Source organism: Mustela lutreola, chromosome 1 (genome assembly GCF_030435805.1).
Source record: "Mustela lutreola isolate mMusLut2 chromosome 1, mMusLut2.pri, whole genome shotgun sequence".
Taxonomy (NCBI): domain Eukaryota; kingdom Metazoa; phylum Chordata; class Mammalia; order Carnivora; family Mustelidae; genus Mustela; species Mustela lutreola.
The window spans coordinates 22,759,965-22,773,239 of NC_081290.1; the positions used below are offsets into that span (position 1 = coordinate 22,759,965).

Consider the following 13,275-nt stretch of genomic DNA (forward strand, 5'->3'; position numbering starts at 1 on the left):
TGTCAAAAGGAAAACAAACATTATAATATAAAATATAATTGTTTTATAGCATATAAAATAATTATAAATTATTTTATATCTTTAAGCAGAAAAAAGATGAGGGGTAGTAATTTCTCCTTTGGGGTAAACTATTCTTCTTTTTCCCTGTGAATTTCATGTAGGACAACAAGCTATATTTCCATTATATATAGTTGTGTAACAATGAACTTTAAAACATAGTGGTTTGGGGCCCCTAAGCAGCTGTAGTCAGATAGTGACCTGGCTGGAACCATCAAGATGGCATCATTCATATGTCTGGAGCCGTGGGAGATTCGACTACAAGACTGGAACCTCTATCGACATGACCTCTCCTTCTATGTGGTCTCTTCAGTAGTGCAGCCTGACTTTTTATGTGGTGGCTCAGAGCTCCCAAAGGTTCAAGCAGAAGCTGCTAGGTCTTCTTAGGCCTAGGCCTAGATCTGGCGCAATGTCACTTCTGGCATTCTATTGTATACGTGAGTCCCAAGGCTAGCTCAGATTTCATGTCAAAGAGGACTACACGAGTATTTTACAGGAGGAATGGTTCTTTGGGGGCTATCTCCAGAGATAGGCTACCACGTCTTCTTTTGGAATGGATGGATTTGATACATGTGTCTCTAAGGAGCTAAACTGCCCTGAATGATAATGTGTAAGGGAAAGACAGGATATTATTTTTAATTTTTGATAAAGGGATACAGGTGTATTGCTGTACAAATAGATAGGAGATCAGGACAGAAGACTATGAAAATAGCTGGAGGGTGGTTCTCTTGAATGAAAGGAGATTGTGAAAAACAAACTGGATTGGGTTTGCTATGCCTGAGCTGGGGCTACCCTGTGATCTAAATAAGACTGAATTGCCTCGACCTCCTGAGAAACTTTACCCAGAGGGGCAAGTTTAGCCCTGTTGGTTGGGAATGCGACATTTCAGCCAATTATTCTGGGAAAAGTTAGGCCCTGGAACTTAACACAGGCCTGCTGGAAGGGAGTTTTAGTAAGGGTCTGAATAGGGGCAGTTTTTTCCTCTACTTGGGTCTGAATTCTTGGCAGATAAGATGTGACCAAAGACTCACTCATGAAGTCAGAAAAGAAGTAAAATCTAGTGGCCTCACTGTGTGATTGCAGGCTGGGGTTTAGACTAAGCTGTGCTCCACAAGGGAGTTGTGCGGAAGGTTCAAGCCTTGTGAAGATTCTAAGCCCATGTCATAATTCCTTCAAATTAACCATGAGCTTCCAGAAAATCTCCGTTGATTATCACAGCCTGTAAGCGACGTAAGTCAATCAGAGAAAGATAACTATCATATGATATCACTGATATGTGGAATTTAAGAAACAAAACAGGATCATAGGGGAAGAGGAAAATATAAAACAAGATAAAATCAGAGAAGGAGACAAATCATAAGAGACTCTCAAATATAGGAAACAAACTGAGGGCTGCTGGAGGGCAGGGAGGTAGGGGGATGGGGTAACTGGGCATGTGATGTAATGAGTACTGGGTATTATACAAGACCAATGAGTCACAGACCTGTACCTCTGAAACCAATAGTACATTATATGTTAGTTAATTGGATTAAAATAAAAACATTAAAATTTTTAAAAAGTTAAAAAAAATAAATAAACATCAGAGCCTGGTTTCAGCTAGTACTCTGTAGAAATAAGGGAGAGGCTGTGCTGGATTGGGATGAAGCAGCACAAGGGAAAGCGGAAGTAACCAGAGGGAGGGCGTTTTAGGAATCTCTGGGGGAAGGATCTGGCAGAGCAAACAGTGGCCCAAGATAGCTCAGAATTGGCCGGATCATTGCTGAGGAGGCAGGGGACAACTTGGATGGACTTTGGAAGCAAGTAAAATTTTCTAGAAATTTCCATAGTACTTTGGTATGTATCAAAATTAGGTTTCCTAAAAGCAAACTAAATGAGGGCTTAAGCTAATATAATTAGGCAATGAGAAGGAAAAGCAGCATTATGTGTAGTCTCTGGTGGGAAAGGCCTAGCCTACGTATTTAGTTTACAGGATACATAAGACCTGTGTTTGTCTGTCTATCTATCTATCACACACATATATGTAAAGGGATTTAAAAAATTCCTATAATATTTACCTATAATAATAATCCTTTGGCATGATTTATTTTTCAAATAATCTATGCCCAGTATGGGCCTTGACCTCATGACCTCAAGATCAAGACTTGCATACTCCAGTGACTGAGCCAGCAAGGCACCCCAGGCATGATTCCTCCCCCCCACCCCAGGCATGATTCCTTTAAATTAAACTCCCCATGCAACAAATAGTCTGACAGCCAAGAGAGACTTTGGCACAATCTGCTCTTCTGAACTTTGAGCTCCATGAATACATGATATCAGTTGAAAGTTGTAGTTCGAATTTGCCCTGAAGCTGACCAAAAACTATAGCAGACCACCTTGGATTTCTGGAGATAAGTTCGCCTCGCCCCAAATATCCCCTCCAATCATGCTCTGGTCACAAGAAAAACTTACACTGTTTGCATTTTCCATCATCATCCTTTCTGGCTTCTACTAGGAGATGAATGTATGAGCTCGGTCTCCTGGCTGGCACTGACGTCCGAGCTCCGCCACTTCATGTGGCCCTATCACCTCCCTGTATCCTTCCGAGCCTCAGCATTGTTGGCTCTATGTTCTGGTTTCTTAGTGGCCATTGCTTCATTCTGTTTTATTTTTTATTTTTTTTAGATTTTATTTATTTATTTGACAGACAGAGATCACAAGCAGGCAGAGAGGCAGGCAGAGAGAGGGGGGAGGAAGCAGGCTCCCCACTGAGCAAAGAGCCTGATTCGGGGCTTGATCCCAGGACTCGGAGACCATGACCCGAGCCGAAGGCAGCAGCTTAATCCACCAAGCCATGTAGGCACCTCTTCATTCTGTTTTAAAGAGTCATGATGGATTTTGATCCCAATTATTAACTGCTTCATAGAAACATTATTCTAGTGAATATTCTTTGTCTACCAGTTGGTTTCTTGCTCTTTTTCTTTTTTTTTGGGGGGGGGGGAGGTGTTCCTAAGAGGATCTTTGTGTAGTTCCTTGCACTGGTTTCTTTTCTATTTTTCACCATTGCAGGAGATGAGTTTTTGTCTTGGTGAACTCTTTACAGAAAGTTTGTAAGGGGAAGTGTCAGGCTACCTGAAATTTTTCTTGATTTGGGTCAAAACAGAGGAGTATAGAGGAAGGGAGGGAAAAATAAAACAGGATGAAACCAGAGAGGGAGACAAACTATAAGAGACTCTTAAACATAGGAAACAAACTGAGGGTTGCTGGAGGGCAGGGGTTGTGGGGGATGAGGTAACAGGATGATGGACATTAAGGAAGGCATGTGATGTAATGAGCCCTGGGTGTCATATTAAACTGATGAATCACTGAACGCTACCTCTGAAACTAATAATATACTATATGATAACTAATTGAATTTAAATTAAAAAATAAAAGAATTTATTTATTTATTTACTTTAGGGGAGGGGCAGAGGGAAAGAGAGTCTTAAGCAGACTCCTTGCTGAGTGCTGACCCCAGTCTCACGACCCTGAGATCAGGACCTGATCTAAAACCAAGAGTCAGATGTTTAACTGACTGCCCCACCCAGGGGCCCCTGATTTGGGGTTTTAAGTGAGTTTGTTGAGTTTTGCTTCTCCCTAAGCAATGAAGGTAAGCAGCTGTGAAGTTCTTACAATCCAAAGAATTTTGTGCTACTGCAGACACACAGTTTCTTGCAAACATGGCTAGTTTCTGGTTCCTCGGAAGACTCCTCTCTGTCTTTTAATACCAAACAAGGTCCAGGGAAACTCTTGGTGCCAGTGAGTGCACTCTTGCCCCAGTACTGTGAATAAGGGGAGTTAGGTGTTTTTTTTTGTTTTGTTTTTTTGTTTTTTTTAAGACTTTCATTCAGGGGCGCCTGGGTGGCTCAGTGGGTTAAGCCGCTGCCTTCGGCTCAGGTCATGATCTCAGGGTCCTGGGATCGAGTCCCGTATCGGGCTTTCTGCTCAGCAGGGAGTCTGCTTCCTCCTCTCTCTCTCTCTGCCTACCTCTCTGCCTACTTGTGATCTTTCTCTGTCAAATAAATAAATAAAATCTTTAAAAAAAAAAAGACTTTCATTCATTTATTTGACAGACAGAGATCACAAGTAGGCAGAGGGGCAGGCAGAGAGAGAGAGAGAGGAGGAAGCAGGCTCCCTGCCGAGCAGAGAGCCCGATGCGGGGCTCGATCCCAGGACTCTGGGATCATGACCCGAGCTGAAGGCAAAGGCTTTAACCCATTGAGCCACCCAGGCGCCCCAGGGAGTTAGGTTTTGCCCCTCGATTTCAAGAGTTGCACCCAGCTCTCTCTGAGATACACAGCCACAGTGTTCCCTTGCTGTAGGTTTTTATCTCTGCATGCTCCCACATGCCGCCTTTCTTAATCTTTACTGCTTTGGGCAGTCCTTCCAACAAAGTGAGACCTGGGGCTTTCGTTATCTCCTACTTTCTAGGAAAAAGGAATTTGTGTCTTTGTTTTTCCATCTTTTTGTTGCCTTTGGCTGATTTCAAGGAAGAGAAAAGAAATGCTACTATGTTCAAGCCAGAAATAGAAACTTATGGGGTTTCAAGTCAGACAGACTTGGATTTGCATCTACTACTTGTTGTGTGATCTCTGTAAGCTATTTAATCTTTTTGTTCTTCAGTTTCCTTATCTATAAATTGGCCATCTTGGGATGGCTGGGTGGCTCAGTCAGTTAAGCGTCCACCTTAGGCTCAGGTCATGGTCCCAGGGTCCTGGGATCAAGTCCTGCCCTGGGCTTCATGCTCAGTGGGGACTCTGCTGCTCCTCCTGCCTGCCGCTCCACCTGCTTGTGCTCTCTCTCTCTCTCTTTCTCTCTGGCAAATAAATGAATGTCTTAAAAAATAAATAAAATGGCCATCTTTATAAGGGCTGTTAATAAAATGAAGTGATGCTTGTAAATCTCTCAGGAAAATACTTAGCACCTAGTAGGTGCTCAATAAAGAGTAGTCATGACTATTAGAGTCATGGCCAAAAACTGTTTAACTTCTAGCCTGCTATTATTTGGGAAAAAATATTCTCCTAAATTAAAATAGTCACCTTAAAGAGATCAGAGTTTCCAAAGAATGTGGTCAGTAGATAAGAAATAGTTCCCAGGTATGACTCAACATCAAAGGGAGAGGGCGGATTTCATGGACAAATAAGCCCAAGAGACACCATGTACTGTAATCCACCCCTTTCAGGAATCACAAGACACATACCTCTGTGATGGTGTTGCAACAGGTCCCATCACGGAGGAACGCAGTACGCATTATCATAGAGCACAGAGAGTGTTCTGACACATTTGTGGGAGACAGCCTCTCCCAAGCATGCAGGTGAGTATCTCAAAAGACGATGAAAGAACTGGCAACTCTCCTCCCCCAGAGGAAATGGGCAGAACTTTACCATTAGGTCTGGGAGTCCTTCTGGGATAACAAAGGAAGCTGCTATTCACAAACACTCTGATTTCTTATTTTGGTAAGCATAGTTCCTACCACAGGCTGGGCCCTGCTCTAAATGTCGTCACATATACTAATGCATTGAAGGTACAACTGCTTGAAGAGTTTATTTATTGCCCTTTACAGAGGAGGAAAGAGTTCTCTTCTAAAGAATAAAGAAAGTGTTCCCTTCCCTGATAATAAGGTTCTAGATGGAAAGAGCTGTTGAAAGAGGAATGTTGCCTTTCTGGTGTGGGTGTTAATGTTCTTGGTTTCATTTATGTATTCCCTGGTAAAGGACAGTGTGTATGCAGCTCACACTGGTGGAATACTGAAAGAGAAAAATCCTATAAGGACAAGCTTGGTCCCACTGACTCTGGGATCTAAAGGCCTCAGCTATCTACCCCTCTATGTCCTTGATGTTTTGTAGTGGGTCCCAGCCCCTGGTAAAGGAAAGGAAAGAAAGCAGGATTGAATAAAGGGAGAAGTTCAGTTGTTATGTAGACCCAGCAAAAGGCTTCAAACCCTTCCCTCACAGAGATCTGGATCCAGAATGGCTCTGCAGAGCTGACCCAAGTTGTAGTGAGGGGTTGGGTCTTTACACTCCTGTGTTGATGAGTCCTTGAAGAATGTGAACTATCCCTAAAAGAAGTTGACTTTGGGCAAGGCAATTTTATGATCAAAGGCAGTCTGCAGAGAGGGCTGACGGTTGAGCAGTCTTCTCACCACATTTCCAGCAGCTGGGAGACTAAGTCTTTCATTCCAGTAGAGGACCCAGGTAGTACATTTCCAGATAGGAAGTTGGTTTGTTTTTGCTTTTTGTTTTTTGTCTCCCACCACAGACAGGAAGTTTTAATGTACTGAGTATGGCAGGGTGAACCCCAGGGCTCTGCATGTAGACTGGCTTGATAGCCAGGAAGTCGTGTTCCATATCAGCGATAGCAAAGCTTGCAGGAATGGAACTGGCTCAACAGGAGGCAAAAGTTTTTAATTTTGATGAAGTCCAATGTATTTATTTTTCTTTCTTGTCATTTGTGTTTTTGGTGTATATATAAGAAACCATTGCCAAATCCAAGGTCATGAAGATACATACCAGTTTTCTTCTAAAAGTTTTAAAATTTTAGCTCTTACATTCAGGTCTTTGACCAATCGTGGATTAATATTTTATATGGTATGGTGTTGGCACTCAACTTAATTCTTTAGCATGTGGATATCAGTTTGTCCCAGCCTGATCTGGTGAATCTTATTACCATTGAATTATCTCAGGACCGTTGTTGAAAATCAATTGACCGTAAGTGTAAGTGTTTTTTGCTGGATTCTCAATTCAATTTCATCAACCTATATATCAATCCTTATGTTAGTATTGCACTGTCTAGATTACTGAAGCTTTGTAGTAGGGTTTTTTTTTAAGTTTTAAATTTAAATTCCAGTTAGTTAACATACAGTGTAATATTATTTTCAGGTGTACAATATTACTGATTCAACACTTCCATACAACACCCAGTGCTCATCACAACAAGTGTACTCTTTAATCCCCATCACTTATTTCACCCATCCCCCACCCACCCACCTCCCTTCTGCTAATCATCAGTTTGTTCTTTGTAGTTAAGATTGTCTGTTTCTTGGTTTGCCTCTCTTTTTTTTCCTCCCTTTGATCATTTGTTTTGTTTCCTAAATTCCACATATGAGTGAAATTATATGGTATTTGTCTTTCTCTGACTAACTTATTTTGCTTAGCATAATGCTCTCTAGCTCCATCTACATTGTTGCAAACGGCCAGATTTCATTCTTTTCTATAGCTGAGTAATATTCCATTGTGTGAATGTGTGTGTGTGTGCGTGCATGCGTGCGCACTTATGTGTGTCTGTATACCACATCTTCCTTATCCATTCTTCAGTCAGTGGACACTTGGACCATTATCATAATTTGGCTATTGTAGATAAGGTTGCTATAAACATCAGGGTGCATGTGTTCCTTTGAATTAGTATTTTTGTGTTCTTTGGGTAAATACCTAGTGGTGCAATTGCTGGATCTTAGGATAGTTTCATTTTTAACTTTCTGAGGAAACACCATACTGTTTTCCACAGTGGTTGAACCAGTTTGCATTCTCATCAACAGTGCAAGAGGGTTCCCCTTTCTCCATATCCTTGCCAGCATCTATTGTTTCTTAAGTTGTTGATTTTAGTCATTCTGACAGGTGTGAGATGATATCTCATTGTAGTTTTGATTTGTATTTCCCTGATTATCAGTGATGTTGACCATCTTTTTATGTGTCTATTGGCCATCTGTATGTCCTTAGAAAAATGCCTATTCATGCCTTCTGCTCATTTTTAAACTGGATTGTTCATTTTTTGGGTTTTGAGTTTGATAAGTTCCTTATAATTGTGGATTTTAATTCTTTATTAGGTATGTCATTTGCAAATATCTTCTCCCAAGGTTGCCTTTTGGTTTTGTTGATTGTTTCCGTTGCTGTGCAGGAATTTTTTATTTTGGTGAAGTCCCAATAATTTATTTTGTTTTTGTTTCCCTTGCCTCAGAAGACATATCTAGAAAGGGTAGCAAGTTTTTAAAATCAGCAAGTCTTCTAACTTGTTCTTTTCAAGGTTGTTTAGCTTCTTTGAGTCCCTTGAATTTCCATATGCATCTTTAGGATCAACTTACCAATTTCTGCAAGAAGAGAGCCAGGATTCTGATAGGGAATGTGTGGAATCTGTAGATCAATTTGGGGGAATATTGCCATCTTAACAATATTAAGTGTCCTGATCCATAACCATAGATGTCTTCTCATTTATTTAAATCTTTAATTTCTTTTAATAACATTTGTAGTTTCAGTATACAGAACATCCTCACTTAAACTGACTAAAACAGTAAGAGATCTTACTGTGTCCCTGGAGGGTTAGTTTAGAGTTAGGATGGGCTCCAGTAATGGTGTGGATCAGTTTCTCAATGATATCCTCAAGCACTTAGGCTCTTTCCACCCCTCCACTCTGCTGTTTTTCCATAGGGTTGTAAGTTACCTGCCAGGATCATCAGAACTACACTGCAGTGCTTCCTCTTTGAGGCTCTCCTGGCTTACCTTAGAGAGGGGTATGAGGGAGACACAGGGAGAAAGGAAGAGAAAATGTCTCTCCCAAACATGGACTCAACTCTTCATCCTCTGCTCCATTTAATTGGGCCAAATACCCAGTTAGGTTGCACAGCCACTCCTGGATCAATAACAGTCATCAGGGGAAACAAGGTGTCTCTGATTTCCCTAGTCATCACTCCTCTCAGTATATTACAGAACAGGAAACAAGCTAGGGGACCATTCTCATTTGAGGGAAATGGAAAAGCACTATAAATATTATTTTTTCTCCTATTAAATCCTATCACGTGTTGTGGTAGAACAGTTCTGTATCTTGATTGTAATGGTGGTTACATGTAATAAAATTGCACAGAACCACACACACACACGTACATAGACACAAACACACACACAAAACACAAGAATGCATGTATAACTGATAAAATCTAAATGAGCTTTGTGGCTTGTACCAATATAAATTTCATTGTTTTGATATTATCTTAGAGTTATGCAAGATGCTAACATTGGGGAACGTAGGGGGAAGGGTGCACGGGACTTCCCTATACAGTTTTTTTGTGATTTCCTATGAATCCATAACTATATTTTAAAAATTATATCAAGTGGATTACATATTAGAGTTTTAGGCAATGGTCAGCAATATGGAAGGGAGATCCACGGCAGATCTAGGAGTAGAAGGGAAAATTTGTTTATGTAGAGTATCAGGATCAGGTAGCTTAATCTCATAGGACCCTTTTGAAAAAAAAGAAATTAAGGTATATTCTACATACAGTAAAGTGCAAAAATCTAGTGTAGCTTGAATTTACACACACACAAGCTCTTTACCAGCTGCAACCTAAGAAGCGACCCTCTCTCTCCAAGGAGGTCGGAATCTCTCCTTGCTTCCTTCTTTGGAAGACCCACCATCCCCCACGTTGAGCTAATGCAGATGAAGCTGCACTGACTGGCCAGAGACCACATACCCGGCTTGCACCTGCCACCCTGACTCCACTGCTCTCCAGGGCTGCCCGGTGCCCACAGTCCCTGTGCATGTCAAACTTGCCACTCACAAATTTTTTTTTTAATGCACCCAGTATAAAAAGTTGATGGTAGAGATTCCTCAACCAGCAGGAGAGGGAGTCCATAGTAAGAGTGTTGAGCATATTCCAAGAGACACTAGCTAGGTATGAGAGACCAAGTTTAAGAGATAGGTGAAGGAAGATAGTACCTCTAATCTTTTGTCATCTGCTGTCATCTTCTGAACTGCAGAGGTAGAGAGTGCCTTGCTTGGGGCCTGAAATCTCTGCTCTTCTCAGTGTTTTAAAACGTGGCTGAAAGCTTAATGGTAATCAAATTGCTCAAGCTGCATTTACTTCGCTGACTAGGGGCTTCTCTTTCTCAGTGTGATTGGATATCTTAGGGCGAGAGGTCAAATTTCTTGTTCTTGAACAAATATTTTATTTTATTTAAGATTTATTTATTTACTTATTTGACAGACAGAGATCACAAGCAGGCAGAGGCTGGCGGAGAGAGAAAGGGAAGCAGGCTCCTGGCCAAGCAGAGAGCCCATTGCAGGACTCGATCCCAGGACCCTGGGATCATGACCTGAGCCGAAGGCAGAGGCTTAACCCACTGAGCCACCCAGGAGCCTCTTGAACAAATATTTTAAATCCAAAGAGGCAGAGAAGCTAATGGGGGTTGCCCTTTTTTTTGGCGGGGGGGGGGGGGATTGCCCATTTTTAAAACTTCCTGCAGCTCACTCAATTACAGGTGCACTTAACTGAGCACAGGACCCAAGGTCAGGAAAAACCAGGCAGGGCTGCTCTATTTTCCAAATGGAAAGGCAATTGCCAGAGCCAAGGACTGGACCACGCATCACCTCTGCTGAGGGAGAGGCTCCTATCACTTAAATCGGTCCAGGTCCTGCAACAGACAGACGCCACACCAGTGAAGAACAACGGAAGTGGATTTAATAAAAGACTATTTTTAAAGGCGTTGGTAGGGTTAAGGGAAACCAGTAAGTGATGCTGAGGACCACGACGCATGCGCATAGAACTTTACCTGTAGGTCTAAAGAAACTGGGGAAGGAAGTGGTTACAAAGGTCGGACAGAGAAAGAGGAGGAACTGACTGACTGGCCAGCCTGGGCCTTTAGCAGAGGAACACGGTCAGTCTGAAGCCCAGCAGGAGGGACCCAGGGGACGTCGTGCCTCAACTGCTCTCTTTTCCCACTTTTAATCTTCTGCTGTTGCCTCCCGGTTTCCTAACCCAACTCAAGTCATGGCACCAGAGATCCTTGTTGATACAGTTCCTCAAGATCATGTCCTTAAAGCCCAGAGTGGGACCAAAAGCAGATCTGGTGGGATAGAGTGGAAAACACGCAGCGAGCACTCCTCTGTGCATCATGGCCAGCTGCTACCCCAGGGAGCACTGTCTGCCGGGAGAGGGGCACTTCCTACCCACTGGGGAAAAAGAACCAAGGAAGGAAGGAAGTTTGTCAGTGGTTCTCCTTGAGAATGTTAATCCAGGCTCACACACAGGGTCCAAATGGATTGAATCTCCCATTTTCTTTCTGCTGCTATACTCCTCGGTCCCCACATGGGTCGACACACAGTGTCCCACATGTAGGTTTGATGAAAACAATTTTACTCTATTTCTGGTGGCTTCGAGGATGTGAGGGTCACCAACACAGTCATCCGGCCCATAGGTCTATTTGTGAGGGACCATAAACATCATTTGAAAGTCCATCTCAGGGAGGTTTTCAAATCAACCCAGACAACACTGATAAGGATATTAAGAACATGGATTAAGAACTTCTAGGCAGTCCCTGGATACCTGAGCAGTCATTAAGGTGGTTCTATGCAGACCAAGGGGTGGGGTAATTTTGAGTAAAGCAGGCAGAGATGAGGACACCATGGGGGCTGTTCCCTACAAATTTCTCTTCATCTCCCACCCAGAGAAGTGGCCTTACCTCCACTTGATGCACTTGCAGATATAAGTGCTTGGTACCTCAGAGAAGATCAAGGCAGGGACCAATCCTTCCTTTCTGTAAAAAATGAGAATTTGTTCATCATGGACTTTTTTTTTTTTTTTTTTGCATTAATTGATTTGGTAAAATACTGCATTATTATTCATCTTGATTCTGAGGGTTTGGCATCTTCTCACTTGCCTCACCTTAGTCCGTCGGACTCCCAACCCTGCAGGGACCGCCTTTTATAAAACTTCTGGGAGAGATTTTTCAGTGACCTTGCCTGTTGCATTGTGAGTGGGAATCAGTTTGGAAATTTTTCACGTAATTTTTCAGGAACATAGCTAGTATACAACAAAAGGTCAACTCCTCTATTTTCTCTCTTGTGCAAAACTCCTTGATGCAATCTAATGCCTCCAATAATACCTCAGGGTCCGGTCTCCAACTCCCTCCCTCCCCAGCTCCGAAACTCCCTCTCAGCAAATGGGCAGTCTTTATCCTGAAGAGAATTTTGTTTAACCCTGAGAGGGCATTAAATTCGACTTATTAAAAAAACAAAACATTTTTTTAAGTCTCCCTATTTTAGTTTCAGCCTGGCCTCTGCTATTTACTCAAAGTGCTTTTTTAACAAACTGGTCTGACAGAAACTGATACTGCAGGAAGCTGGAGCCCAAAACAAACAACCATATTTTTTTTTAAAGGAAGCACTTGGGTTCAGCCCATGAATTGAATTGCTGAACAGGCTCCCAGCAAGTAAAACCCAGTTCTTCGCAGCCAATGCACTCCCTCTCTATCTTATCAGAGAACATCTAGCTCTGGCAGTGCGTTCCCTGACCCTCCGCCCTGGCCTTCCACCGTAAAGCTCCCCTTCCCCCAACTTCAGCGCCAAATGAAGGCTCCAGAGAGGCCGGCCTGCCTTCTGTCCTGCCTTGGATGGCCTGAGCAGGGGCCTCACCCTGACACACTGAAGGAGAAGTTCTTTCAGGGAGGCAGGACATTCCTCGACTACTTGAGTGTTTGAAGTGGCGAATTGGTTTCTACAAGTAGCAGATGGGGTGGGGGGGTGCCTGGTTGGCTCAGTGGGTTAAAGCCGCTGCCTTCGGCTCAGGTCATGATCTCAGGGTCCTGGGATCGAGTCCCGTATCGGGCTTTCTGCTCAGCAGGGAGCCTGCTTCCCTTCCTCTCTCTCTACCTGCCTCTCTGCCTACTTGTGATCTCTGTCTATAAATAAATAAATAAAATCTTAAAAAAAAAAAAAAAGTAGCAGATCAGTAAGGCAGGTCAGCAGGGAAAAAGACAGTAACATCATTTGTACTTGTACTTTCTTAAAGACAAAACAGAATGAAATGAAATGAAACAAAGCCCAGGTTCTGCTTAGAGATCTCAGGCCTTGCCCGAAGGTACTCAGCCAGGCACTTGACAGCACTGAAGCCCTGTTCAGCCCTACCTGCATGCCTTTCCCTGCACGTAGCTCTTAGAGAGCTTGATACGCTGGTGCTGCCTGGAAGGCCTTGGTCCAAGGGAACTGCTGTACCCTGAACAGACGTCTTAGTCTGTACCTGGGGTACAAGCCCCAAAACTGACAGGATTCTGCCTCTGACTTAGTATACCTTCTGGGTCTTTGGTCATTCACCTCCGATGGAGCCCAAGCTTGTTTGAGACACACCAGGCATGACCTTTGAAAACTGGCCCCAGGCTGGGCCCGGAGCAGAGATAGAGACCCAGAACAACCTGAGGGGCAGAGCCGCCTTGGACTGAG

The 13,275-nt window shown here is 43.0% G+C and overlaps 1 long non-coding RNA gene across 1 annotated transcript in view; it reads right to left on the reverse strand.

The window, feature by feature from the left end:
* The window catches only part of LOC131823771 (uncharacterized), a 45,236-nt gene extending 33,124 nt beyond the window's left edge, over positions 1–12,112 (reverse strand). Inside the window, exons 1-2 of the long non-coding RNA XR_009350662.1 lie at positions 11,723–12,112; positions 11,520–11,594 (exon numbers count right to left, since the gene is read on the reverse strand). This is a non-coding gene — a long non-coding RNA (uncharacterized LOC131823771). The remainder of the gene's footprint in view (positions 1–11,519; positions 11,595–11,722) is intronic.
* Between the last annotated feature and the right edge of the window lie 1,163 nt (positions 12,113–13,275).